At 38.1% G+C, this 14,566-nt stretch overlaps 1 protein-coding gene across 4 annotated transcripts in view; it reads right to left on the bottom strand.

Annotated features, from left to right (window-relative positions):
• Positions 1-14,566, bottom strand: part of ABCB7 (ATP binding cassette subfamily B member 7) — a 139,448-nt gene that overhangs the window by 91,933 nt on the left and 32,949 nt on the right. The gene's annotated exons all lie outside the window — the stretch shown is intronic.

The raw sequence follows: 14,566 nt of genomic DNA, 5'->3' as shown, positions 1-14,566 counted from the left end.
TTTTAACCCCACTGCTTTCTTAAATGGCTTCTATGCTCTTTTCAAACACTCCTCTCTTTACTGTATTTTATTATGTTCTACCTTGTGTGTGCTCCCTCTTTAGTCTTAATGTGAATGCTAAATTTAGACACTGGTCACAAGATCACTTTTGCCAAGGTTTGTAACCAGGTGATGGATTCTTGGGCGAATTTTTTGTCTTGATAATATTCCAGAAGTGGAGTTGAAAGAAAGCAGAATAAAAAATAGACATCTGTAGAATGGACACGCATCCTTCTAAAATGCACCATCAATTTAGTGAAGAAAAATTTGCTTCTTAGGTCAAGAATCTCTCAAAAGGCAGGTAGTACTTAGGTTTTTGCTAAGCTATACATGAGTTGTACAAATGGATTAATGTCATTATATAAAAGTCAATGTTGTATACTGCAAAAGAGCAAAAATTAAATCAACCAAAAAACAACCTGCATACACACAAAAAAGCTAACCAAATTACTGAGAAAATTAACTCAGTTGTTTTCTAGAATGTAATGAATGGTAGCGGTTTCTGTTTACGTATACTTGTAAATACATAAGGCATTCCCTCAATTATAAAAATTTCAAAAATACTAATAGCTATTTGCACACTGTCTTGCCAAATCCAACCTCCTACAACATGCCATGTACCCTCAAACCTCTATAAGCCTTCTACTGTCAATGATACCTTTCTGGTGCTTAACTCAATTGTTTCCCTCACTGCCTTTCACCCTACTCAGACCTCATACAAGCTTTACTCCCTCATTTTCCTATTTTTCATAAGCCCCCAGTTCAAGTAACTATATTTCAAGCAAGATCTCGCATATGTCTGCACATGCATATGCAATTTAATCTTCTTTGCCTTTCAAAATTTACCCAGTTATCTCACAATGACTATCCACCTGCTTTATTCTCTCTCGAAACGTTGCCTATATATGGCCAATAGGTAAAAGATAAATGTTGGTGACACACTTAACAGCAAAAACATACTTTCTAAAATGACATTGGTCAAAAAAAGGTAATTTATCAAAAAATCTAAGCCCTTGAAAGTACCCATAAAACCCCTTCAAAATTTCTAGCTATCTCTTTATCCTTCTCTAATCAAACCATGTTTCCCTTATGCATCAGGATTCAAGGTAAATAATTTTTAAATGTTCACATTCAAACTGAACTTCTATTACTAAGATAGCATTGTAAAATTATGAACTATATCAAGCATATAAAAAGTTCAGGAAACAATATAATGAACACAATATGTATTCGCTACCCCACCTAAGGAATAACAGATAAAAAGAAAGCCCCTGACATGCTCCTCTACAATGCCATCTCCTTCCTGTTCCCCAGAGAAAATCAGCATTGATTATTTAAAACATCTTTCATTGCAAAAGCAAAAACAAAAACAACAGGCACATAATGTGTTAATTCCTTTTGCGGGCTAGTCCCACCACTAATTAAATATTGTTTCTATGGAAAAAAATGTTCTGACTTCTAAACAACAGACTTACAAACACTTCTGAAACACAATATATTTGTAAGTTAGGGATTAACTCTACTTTTTAAAACTCTGAAGGGGTTTATAGCAAAAACAACAACAACAAAAACTTAAATGGAGGAGGGCGACAATGGAAAACAAGATGATTAATTCTTTGAAACTTGATTTGAAAATTAGAGGGCTGGCCTAGATGCTCTCTAAGGTCCCTTTCAACTCTAAAATTCTGTGATTTTTATGGAATGAAATGAAAATGCTGCAGTTATTAATTGGATTTTAAAAATCTTAATTGAGAAGCTTGTGTTTATTTCTTCAATAAATCTAGCCACTGAATTTATTTATAACACCATCCCTCCAAAGACACACACAGAAATAAAACATATATTACTGAAAATAACAGACATGACTACTGTTCAGATACCATACAAATGCAGTATTCTGAAAATGACAATCTGCCAGTCCATTTGAAAAGGCATGTAAGTTAAAACACCGGAGAGTCATTTTATTTATTTTTTTATTTTATTTTATTTTATTTTATTTTATTTTTTAACATCTTTATTGGGGTATAATTGCTTTACAATGGTGTGTTTATTTCTGCTTTATAACAAAGTGAATCAGTTATACATATACATATGTTCCCATATCTCTTCCCTCTTGCGTCTCCCTCCCTCCCACCCTCCCTATCCCACCCCTCCAGGCGGTCACAGAACACCGAGCCGATATCCCTGTGCCATGCGGCTGTTTCCCACTAGCTATCTACCTTACACTAACAAACGTAAGAGAGTCATTTTATTTTACCTAAAAAAAGAAGAAATTCTGGAAGAACCTAAAAGTCATCTGTGGCATCCAAGCATAATAATGTATGCTCTTATCTAGAACAGAACTATCTGTCCACTAATTAATAAAAATATTAATCCTCGATAGACAATTGCATAGGCACAATATCTTGCTCTGTGTAAACATTCAATTATTATTTACAAAAATTTTATCAGCACTAAAACCATCAATCTAGCAGACAGAACTACCTCCACGTAAATGAGACTAAGATTCAAGCATCGAAGGCTAATAAAATCAAAACCTATTCCATTACAATTGCATTTTTCCTTTAAGGTAAAAATTCAATTTTACTAAAAATAATCCTATTAAATAACTCTTTAGTGGTTATTAAATATGATTGCATCCTTTTTTAGAATAGTTAGCTTTCATAATACAAGTTATGTTCAGTGTTTATAACACTTGAAGAATTACCTAATAATAAACAGAGATTAAAGAGCAATTTATAAATTGTCAACCCATCAGGGATTTTGGAGTCAATTATATATTCTGCATTCCTGAGGCTTTGGAAACAGAACTAAGTTTACAATTATCCATCCATGTTGCATGTAATGCTTAACAGTATCAAACAGTCATGCATGAATATTGTTATCATCTGATCATTATAAACCTAAAACATTTAAAATTAAGCTCTTGATACATTTTTAAAGAGAAACTTATAATTTAAAATTACATTTAACTTACTTTAAAAGTTTAAAAGTCTGAAATAAATGTTATTTAAACTTGGTTTTCTTCCCAACTTCTTATAAACTAGCTGTAGGGGGAGGGGTATGGAGAAAAGAAGAGGAAGTAATGGGCGAGGTGTGTGGGGGACCTCAGGGGTAAGAGGGGGAGAGGGAGAGGAGAGAAAATGTTAGACTGACTTCTTAGATTTTGTAATTATATTTCTCAACTGTAAGTTGAAGGATAAAAGGATTTCCTTCATTGTGTTAGATATTCAATAAATGTGTGTTGAATGAATGAATAAATGAACAAATAGCTTAAGGATCTTGGGCAGCTCGCATCACCTAAGTATTCATTCATTAAACCACAAAACCATCAGGTTGAACTATATTGCTAAAAAATTTGATGCCTCCAGAACAGGGATTGGCTATTTTTTTTCTCTAAAGGGCCAGAAAGCAAATATTTTAGAGTTTGCAGGCATATAATCTGTGTCACAACTACTCAACTCTGTCACTGTGGCACAAAAACAGCCACAGCTGTTTTTGTGCCACACAAATGAATGAGTGTGGCTGTGCTTAAATAAAACTTTATTTACAGAGCTTCCCTGGTGGCACAGTGGTTGAGAGTCCGCCTGCCGATGCAGGGGACACGGGTTCGTGCTCCGGTCTGGGAAGATCCCACATGCCCTGGAGTGGCTAGGCCTGTGAGCCATGGCCGCTGAGCCTGCGCGTCTGGAGCCTGTGCTCCGCAACGGGAGAGGCCACAACAGTGAGAGGTCCACGTACCGCAAAACAAAACAAAACAAAACAAAAACAAAAACAAAAAACTTATTTTACAGACACCGAAATTTGAATTTCATATTGTCATCTGTCACAAAAAAATTATTCTTCTTTTGATTGTTTTCCCAACCATTAACAAATGTAAAAAAAATTCTTAGCACAGAGGCCTTGCAAACATAGGTGGCATACTGAATTTGGCTCAATGGCCATAGACTGCTGATTCCTGCTCTAGATGATTTCTAAAATTCCCTACAGCCACCTCCTGCTCTGGATGATTTCTAAAATCCCTGCAGCCTCTAAGGATTCTGAGAACGCCATAGCAAAACAAAAGAAAACACCGCCACAAAAAAATCACCACCACCACTATCACAGAAAATCAACTCATGAACAAAAATTATCCACAGAAGCCCCCTCCTCCTAAACCAGTTTTCCTTTTATCTACCAAATTTTTACATCTCTGAGGGCATAACACCAGCAGCAAGGCCTATTTAGCAGTTTGCGCAAAAACTCTTCATAGTTTTTGTTTCTTTAGGCAACTTCTGTGAAGAAAGTTTAGACCTTGTTCCCCATTCATATAAGAAACTCATTTATCATCACATTTTTGTCATCATGAAACCTGTGCTCTGCTTCATATGTTTCATCTAAGCAGTGTGAAATTCCATGCTGTTTACTAATAAAGTAACAAAGAGTTACAAGGCATTTGCCAAATTCAGGGCAATAAAAACTAATGACAATGTTAAAAAGTATTAAAAAAGAAAGGAGGTGGGTGGACCTAGAGTCTGTCATACAGAGTGAAGTAAGTCAGAAAGAGAAAGACAAATACCGTATGCTAACACTATATATGGAATTTAAGAAAAAAATGTCATGAAGAACCTAGGGGTGGGACAGGAATAAAGACACAGACCTACTGGAGAGTGGACTTGGGGATATGGGGAGGGGGAGGGGTAGGCTGTGACAGAGTGAGAGAGTGGCATGGACATATGTACACTACCAAACGTAAAATAGATAGCTAGTGGGAAGCAGCCGCATAGCACAGGGAGATCAGCTCGGTGCTTTGTGACTACCTAGAGGGGTGGGATAGGGAGGATGGGAGGGAGGGAGACGCAAGAGGGAAGAGATATGGGAACATATGTATATGTATAACTGATTCACTGTGTTATAAAGCGGAAACTAACACATCATCGTAAAGCAATTATACTCCAATAAAGACGTAAAAAAAAAGAAAGAAAAACAACAACAAAAACCTTCAGAGGGTTTTCCTGGTGGCGCAGTGGTTGAGAGTCCGCCTGCCAATGCAGGGGACATGGGTTCGTGCCCTGGTCCGGGAAGATCCCACATGCCGCAGAGCGGCTGGGCCCGTGAGCCATGGCCGCTGAGCCTGTGCGTCCGGAGCCTGTGCTCTGCAACGGGAGAGGCCACAACAGTGAGAGGCCCGCATACGGCAAAAAAAAAAAAAAAAAAAAAAAAAAAAACCTTCGGAACCAATTCATTTTAAATCATGAAATTAGGGGGGGAAACACATAAAGAGAACCTTATCACACTAAGAGTAATTCACCAAGGGCATATTTTAGACATATTTAATAGTGAATTATTTCACTGGGCTCGTTTATTAGAACTTTAGGAAATTGGTATGAATCTCTCAGTGCTTCTAAGATTGCTAGCCCTATTGTGTTTGTGCACAGAATGGAGACATTACCATACATTTCACACTGCAGCTGGAATGCTGAGATAATGCGAAAGAGAAAGTAGAATTGGACCTATTTTTTTTGCTACTTTACAGTTTCAACTTTCAGTCTTTATGTTTACTAATATGGAGGTGGAAGAAAACTCTCAAGCACATTTCTTAACTTTCAGTTCCATAGCTGGACCATTTGAATCAGTAGCAGACCTGCCACTTTGTTTAGTTATACTTTTCTGTAAAAGTTCTCATTTATGTTTGTTGCCTTTTACAGATGTATCAGATTGCCACTGATGACCAAATTACCTGGAAAATTACCCTAAACTCATACAAGATAGGATTTTCATTTACTTGGGTCATTCTGCAAGGCTCACCTATGCAAGTCATATCCAAAATACTTTAGCTTTCTTTATATGCACTCCAAGAAAATCTAATAACAGGCAGTCCTTTGGTAGGAAATATGTGACATAATTTTTGCTTATTAACACAGGTACATACTGAAAGTACTGATATAAACATAAACTGAACTCCAGGGCTTACAAATGATACCTAATGAGTTCCTGCTGAGCACTAGATGGAAAAGGTATTTTGAAGAAGGTACTTGGTTTTGTGCATTTTAAATTCCTTTTGGCTTATCCATAGTCTCTTTCTAGCATGCTAAAAGTTAATTTCTGCTGCAGAGGTAGGTAAATACGCACATTTCAGGCTGATAGCAATGTGCCACTCCCCTCAACATGGGTAACTACTCTTTATCTCTTTGCTACCTTTGCTCTCTTCTTATGTGTTCGTAGATTTCTCTTTCTCTTCTGCCTTTTTTTTTGTTAGTTTAGTACTGCTAATGGCACTCAAACCTGAGAAGGCTGCTAACCTCTACTTCATTATCTCCTCATGGTCTATTGAACAGAGACAAGATATAGAACACAAATGTGTATTTCTGGTAACACAATTATTGTCCAAAACAATTGACTTAGTTTCTCAAATGAAAACAAAAGGAACCTTTTCAAAAGATATTGCACCCCTTCAAAAATATATACACAAAAATGTCTTAATTTTGCTGCCTCTCATTTATCTATATGAGCCCTGAAAACCTGTCAAGAGTTTTTTCTAAAAATATCCATTCTTCTTTTCAATTGCACTTTGAAATTCATAAGGTGACCATAATTCATACAATGACTAGAACAGTTGTTTTCAAATAAAGCTGGGAAGAAACTTGACAGCTCTCTTAGAAGCACTTTATGAGCAGTATATTTTTCTAAATGCCTTCAAGAGAAGCACCTAGAGGCTTAAAGTCACTCTAAGAATGTTCCAAGAGTAAACAAACCTTGCTCTAAACTGCCATATCAACCTTCCTAAATTGGATACACTGTTGCAATATAAAAAGGTTTTTAACTTACATAGTGCACACAACAAAAAATTTAAATGTGTTCCTCAAGTTTTAGGAGTTTATAGTCTAAAGCTAACAGATGCAGGCATAAATATCACAGCAAGGCAAATGCAAAGGTAAGATATATCTTGACGGCCTTCCTACCATCATCCACCCAAAAATACCATTCAATTTTAGCTCATCCCTGGAGATGCTTAGCCCAGAACAGAACAGCTGATTCACTGAAGGCCAGGGTAACTTAGAATCAATATTTTATCCACTTTTCATATTTTAATTTGGATCTTAGTTTGCTAAGGTATTTTTGCATTATGATGCAACATGGATTAGAAGCAGCTATACTATAATCATTTTTAGTAAGAACCACAGCAGTTACCGTTCACTAAGTGATCATTATTTGGCTGGCCTTCTGCCCAACACTACATTATCTTATTTCATTCTCACTACAATCCTACAACATATCTACTGTTATTATTATTCCCATTTTACAAACTAGATACTGAGGCTCAGAGAGGCTGCCTTGCTCAAGTTCATACAGCTAGTAAATAGTGGAATGGAGATGGACATTTCTAACATTATCAATACTAATAATACCCAACAATGTCACTGGACCTAGTGATTTTACTCTTCCTGATTGATAACCTTGAAATGTCTAGGTTAATTTTTCTGTTATTAACAAGGAAGATGTGGTGTTGTTTGGGATTTTTTGGTAAAAGTATCAATGCAATTGTGATGTTAAATACAAAGAGTGACATCACCAAAAGCAGCAGAGTAAAAAAGTGTACCTCCGCTAAAACAATGATTAAGTTGTCAAAAACTGACAAAAACAATTTTTAGAACTCTGGAATCTAATTTAAAAAACCATATAACAACCAGGGAGTATATAAAGAGGAAAGAAATTGCTAAATTTCAGCAGAGAGCATTACGATTTGTGCATACTCACCTCTCATATCCCATTCCCCAGATCAGAGGTAGCTATGGGGATGGATGGTATCTCTCATTCCTGGTATGGCTGGCTGCTACCAGAGGGGTAAATGTAAGCCTTGTTCTCAAAGAATTTTGATTATGTCTTCTGACTGGTCTGGCAGCTTCCTGAACAACTGGCTCAGGGGTTTACCTTGTTTTGCATGTTTCAGAACTCTCTTCAGGCTGGAGCTGTGTTCAGTGTTGTTTGTTGGAAGTATATAAACTACATAAAGTATATAAAGTACATACACTACCTGCACATGCCTGGAGCAACAGCTAATGGGGCAAGCAGGAGACAGAATAAAAGTCTAACAGTATGAAGCTTCCTTAAGAAACTAAAAATAGAACTACCATATGACCCAGCAATCCCACTACTGGGCATATACCCTGAGAAAACCATAATTCAAAAAGAGTCATGTACCACAATGTTCATTGCAGCACTATTTGTAATAGCCAGGATATGGAAGCAACCTAAGTGTCCATTGACTGATAAATGGATAAAGAAGATGTGGCACATATATACAATGGAATATTACTCAGCCATAAGAAGACATGAAATTGAGTTATCAGCAGTGAGGTGGATGGAACTAGAGACTGTCATACAGAGTGAAGCAAGTCAGAAAGAGAAAAACAAATACTGTATGCTAACACACATATATGGAATCCAAAATTAAAAAGGTTCTGAAGAACCTAGGGGCAGGACAGGAATAAAGACGCAGATGTAGAGAATGGACTTGCAGACACAGAGAGGGAGAAGGGTAAGCTGGGACAAAGTGAGACAGTGACATGGACATATATACACTACCAAATGTAAAACAGATGGCTAGTGGGAAACAGCCGTGTGGCACAGGGAGATCAGCTCAGTGCTTTGTGTCCACCTAGAGGGGTGGGATAGGGAGGGTGGGAGGAAGATGCAAGAGGGAGGAGAAATGGGGTTAAATGTGTATGTATAGCTGATTTACTTTGTTATACAGCAGAAACTAACACACCATTGTAAAGCAATTATATTTCTATAAAGATATTTAAAAAAAGAATAAAAGTCTAGGAAGAAAGAGTCTGGGGCAGGAGGTACATGGTAGAATAAGGATTTTAAAAAGAGTAGCAACATTATATTTTTAAAGTAACAAAAGATAAACACAAAAGTATATTAACATCTATTTAATATAATGCTAAGAAAAAAATAAAATGTTGAGAAAAAAATATTTACAGAAATAAGAGGTTAAATACACCAAGATTAAAGATGAAAGATCTCATATTACAAGAGTACACAGAGTGCCAAAAGGAAAAATAAAAAACTACCATCTAGGCATATTCACTGTCAAACTTAGGAATATCAAACTAAAAGGACATATTCTAAATGAATCCAAAAAAACCCAAATAACATAAAGCAAAAAGAATCAGGGAGGAGCTTCAAGTTGGCGGAAGAGTAAGACACAGAGATCACCTTCCTCCCCACAAATACATCAGAAATACATCTACATGTGGAACAACTGCTACAGAACACCTATTGAATGCTGGCAGAAGACCTCAGACCTCCCAAATGGCAAGAAACACCCCAAGTACCTGGGTAGGGCAAAAGAAAAAAGAAAACACAGAGACAAAAGAATAGGGATGGGATCTGCACCAGTGGGAGGGAGCTGTGAAGGAGGAAAGGTTTCCACACACTAGGAAGCCCCTTTGTGGGCGGAGACTGCGGGTGGCGGAGGGGGGAAGGCTTTGGAGCCACGGAGGAGAGCGGAGCAACAGGGGTACGGAGGGCAAAGCAGAGAGATTCCCGCAGAGGATCAGTGGACCAGCACTCACCAGCCCGAACTGCTTGTCTGCTTACCCACTGGGGCGGTGGGGGCTGGGAGCTGAGGCTCGGGCTTCGGTCGGATCGCAGGGAGAGGACTGGGGTTGGCTGTGTGAACACAGCCTGAAGGAGGCTAGTGCGCCACAGCTAGCTGAGAGGGAGTCCAGGAAAAAATCTGGAGCTGCGTAAGAGACAAGAGACTTTTTCTTGCCTCTTTGTTTCCTGGTGCGTGAGGAGAGGGGATTAAGAGCACTGCTTAAAGGAGCACCAGAGACAGGTGGGAGCCGCGGCTATCAGTGCAGACCCCAGAGACAGGCATGAGACGCTACAGCTGCTGCTGCAGAAACCAACAAGCCTGTGTGCAAGCACAGGTCACTATCCACACCTCCCCTCCTGGGAGCCTGTGCAGCCCGCCACTGCCAGGGTCCTGGGATCCAAAGACAAATTCCCCAGAAGAAGGCATGGCGCGCTTCAGGCTGGTGCAACGTCCTGCCAGCCTCTGCCGCGGCAGGCTCGCCCCGCATCCGTACCCCTCCCTCCCCCTGGCGTGAGGGAGCCAGAGCCCACGAATCACCTGCTCCTTTAACCCCATCCTGTCTGACGGAAGAACAGACGCCCTCAGGCGACCTACACGCAGAGGCGGGTCCAAATCCAAAACTGAACCCCAGGAGCTGTGTGAACATAGAAGACAAAAGGAAATCTCTCCCAGCAGCATCAGGAGCAGCGGATTAAAACTCCACAATCAACTTGCTGTACACTGCATCTGCTGAATACTGGAACAGACAACAAATCATCCCAAATTAAGGAGGTGGACTTTGGGAGCAACGATATATATATATATTTCTCCCTTTTTCTCTTTTTGTGAGTGTGTATGTGTATGCTTCTGTGTGTCATTTTGTCTGTATAGCTTTGCTTTTACCGTTTGTTCTAGGGTTCTGTCTGTCCTTTTTTTTTACCTAAAAAATTTTTTTCTTAATAATTACTTTTTATTTTAATAACTTTATTTTATTTTAGTTTAGTTTAGTTTATTTCATTTTATTTTCTTCTTTCTTTTTTTCTTCCCTTTTATTCTGCGTCGTGTGGAGGACCAATTCTTGGTACTCCAGCCAGGCGTTAGGGCTGTGACTCTGAGGTTGGAGAGCCAACATGAGGACACTGGTCTACAAGTCACCGCCCACCTCCACATAATGTCAAACAGTAAAAATCTCCCAGAGATCTCCATCTCAATGCCAAGACCCAGCTCCACTCAACGACCAGCAAGCTACAATGCTGGACACCCTATGCCAAACAACTAGCAAGACAGGAACACAACACCATCCATTAGCACAGAGGCTGCCTAAAATCATAACAAGGCAACAGAAACCCCAAAACACACCACATGTCGTGGACCTGCCCACCAGAAAGATAAGATCCAGCCTCATCCACCAGAACACAGGCAGTAGACCCCTCCACCAGGAAGCCTACACAACACAGTGAACCAGCCGTAGCTACTGAGGACAGACACCAAAAACAACGGGAACCACAAACCTGCAGCCTGCGAAACGGAGACCCCAGACACAGTAAATTAAGCAAAATGGAAAGACAAAAAAACACAGAGCAGATGATGGAGAAAGGCAAAAACCCACCAGACCTAACAAATGAAGAGGAAATAGGCAGGCTACCTGAAAAACAATTCAGAATAATGATAGGAAATATGATCCAAAATCTTGGAAACAGTATGGAGAAAAAACTAGAAACGTTTAACAAGGACCTAGAAGAACTAAACAGCAAACAAACAATGATGAACAACACAATAAATGAAATTAAAAATTCTCTAGAAGGGATCAATAGCAGAATAACTGAGGCAGAAGAACGGATAAGTGACCTGAAAGAAAAAATAGTGGAAATAACTACTGCAGAGCAGAATAAAGAAAAAAGAATGAAAAGAATTGAGGACAGTCTCAGAGACCTCTGGGACAACATTAAACGCACCAACATTTGAATTACAGGGGTCCCAGGAGAAGAAGAGAAAAAGAAAGGGACTGAGAAAATATTTGAAGAGATTATAGTTGAAACTTCCCTAATATGGGAAAAGAAATTGTTAATCAAATCCAGGAAGCACAAAGAGTCCCATACAGAATAAATCCAAGGAGAAACACACCAAGACACATATTAATCAAATAATCGAAAATTAAATACAAAGAACAAACATTAAAAGCAGCAAGGGAAAAACAACAAATAACACACAAGGGAATCCCCATAAGGTAAACAGTTGATCTTTCAGCAGAAACTCTGCAAGCCAGAAGGGACTGGCAGGACATATTTAAAGTGATGAAGGAGAAAAATCTACAACCAAGATGACTCTACCCAGCAAGGATCTCATTCAGATTTCACAGAGAAATTTAAACCTTTACAGACAAGCAACTGCTAAGAGAATTCAGCACCACCAAACCATCTTTACAACAAATGCTAAAGGAACTTCTCTAAGCAGGAAACACAAGACAAGGAAAAGACCTACAATAAAGAACCCAAAACAATTAAGAAAACGGGAATAGGAACATACATAGTGATAATTATCTCAAATGTAAATGGATTAAATGCTCCAACCAAAACACATACACTGGCTGAATGGACACAAAAACAAGACCCGTATATATGCTATCTACAAGAGACCACTTCAGACCTAGTGACACATACAGACTGCAAGTGAGGGGATGAAAAAAGATAACCCATGCAAATGGAAATCAAAAGAAAGCTGAAGTAGCAATTCTCATATCAGACAAAATAGACTTTAAAACAAAGACTAATACAAGAAACAAAGAAGGACACTATACAATGATCAAGGGATCAATTCAAGAAGAAGATATAACAATTGTAAATATTTAGCACCCAACATAGGAGCGCCTCAATACAAAAGGCAAATACGAACAGCCATAAAAGGGGAAATCAACAGTAACACAATCATAGTATGGAACTTTAATACCCCACTTTCACCAATGGACAGATCATCCAAAATGAAAATCAAAAAGGAAACACAAGCTTTAAATGATACATTAAACAAGATGGACTTAATTGATATTTATAGGACATTCCATCCAAAAACAACAGAACACACTTTCTTCTCAAGTGCTCATGGAACAGTCTACAGTATAGATCATATCCTGGATCACAAATCAAGCCTTGGTAAATTTAAGAAAATTGAAATCGTATCAAGTACCTTTTCCGACCACAACACTAGGAGACTAGATATCAATTACAAGAAAAAATCTGTAAGAAATACAAGCACATGGAGGCTAAACAACACACTACTTAATAACCAAAAGATCACTGAAGAAATCAAAGAGGAAATCAAAAATTACCTAGAAACAAATGACAATGAAACCACGATGACCCAAAACCTATGGGATGCAGCAAAAGCAGTTCTAAGAGGGAAGTTTATAGCAATACAACCCTACCTTACAAAACAAGAAACATCTCAAATAAACAATGTAACTTTACACCAAAAGCAATTAGAGAAAGAAGAACAATAATATCCCAAAGTTAGAAGAAGGAAAGATGTCATAAAGATCAGATCAGAAAGAAACGCCAAAGAAATGAAGGAAACGGTACCAAAGATCAATAAAACTAAAATCTGGTTCTTTGAGAATATAAACAAAATTGATAAACACATCAAGAAAAAAAGGAAGAAGACTCAAACCAATAGAATTAGAAATGTAAAAGGAGAAGTAACAACTGACACTGCACAAACACAAAGGATCATGAGAGATTACTACAAGCAACTATATGTCAATAAACTGGACAACTTGGGAGAAATGGACAAATTCTTAGAAATGCACAACCTTCCGAAACTGAACCAGGAAGAAATAGAAAATATGAATAGACCAATCGCAAGCACTGAAACTGAAACTGTGATTAAAAATCTTCCAACAAACAAAAGCCCAGGACCAGATGGCTTCACAGGCGAATTCTATCAAACATTTAGAGAAGAGCTAACACCTATCCTTCTGTTCCAAATTATAGCAGAGGGAGGATCACTCCCAAACTTATTCCACGAGGCCACCATTACCCTGATATCAAAACCAGACAAAGATGTCACAAAGAAAGAAAACTACAGGCCAATATCATTGATGAACACAGATGCAAATATCCTCAGCGAAATACTAGCAAACAGAATCCAACAGCACATTAAAAGGATCATACACTGTGATCAAGTGGGGTTTATCCCAGGAATGCAAGGATTCTTCAATATACGCAAATCAATCAACGTGATACACCATATTAACAAACTGAAGGAGAAAAACCATATGATAATCTCAATAGATGCAGAGAAAGCTTTCGACAAAAGTCAACACCCATTTATGATAAAACCCTCCAGAAAGTAGGCACAGAGGGAAATTGCCTCAACATATTAAAGGCCATATATGACAAACCCACAGCCAACACTGTCCTCAATGGTGAAAAACAGAAACCATTTCCACTAAGATCAGGAACAAGACAAGGTTGCCCACTGTCACCACTCTTATTCAACATAGTTTTGGAAGTTTTAGCCACAGCAATCAGAGATGAAAAAGAAATAAAAGGAATCCAAATTGGAAAAGAAGTAAATCTGTCACTGTTTGCAGATGACATGATACTATACAAAGAGAATCCTAAAGATGCTACCAGAAAACTACTAGAGCTAATCAATGAATTTGGTAAAGTAGCAGGATACAAAATTAATGCACAGAAATCTCTTGCATTCCTATACACTATTGATGAAAAATCTGAAAGTGAAATTAAGAAAACACTCCCATTTACCATTGCAACAAAAAGAATAAAATATCTGGGGATAAACCTACCTGAGGAGACAAAAGATCTGTATGCGGAAAATTATAAGACACTGATGAAAGAAATTTAAGATGATACAAATAGATGGAGAGATATACCATACCATGTTCTTGGATTGGAAGAATCAACATTGTGAAAATGACTCTACTACCCAAGGCAATGTACAGAT

This window comes from Pseudorca crassidens, chromosome X (genome assembly GCF_039906515.1).
Source record: "Pseudorca crassidens isolate mPseCra1 chromosome X, mPseCra1.hap1, whole genome shotgun sequence".
In the NCBI taxonomy this organism is placed as follows: Eukaryota; Metazoa; Chordata; class Mammalia; order Artiodactyla; family Delphinidae; genus Pseudorca; species Pseudorca crassidens.
Note: the sequence above shows the minus strand (reverse complement) of the source record. Positions and strands in the feature narration are given on the sequence as shown.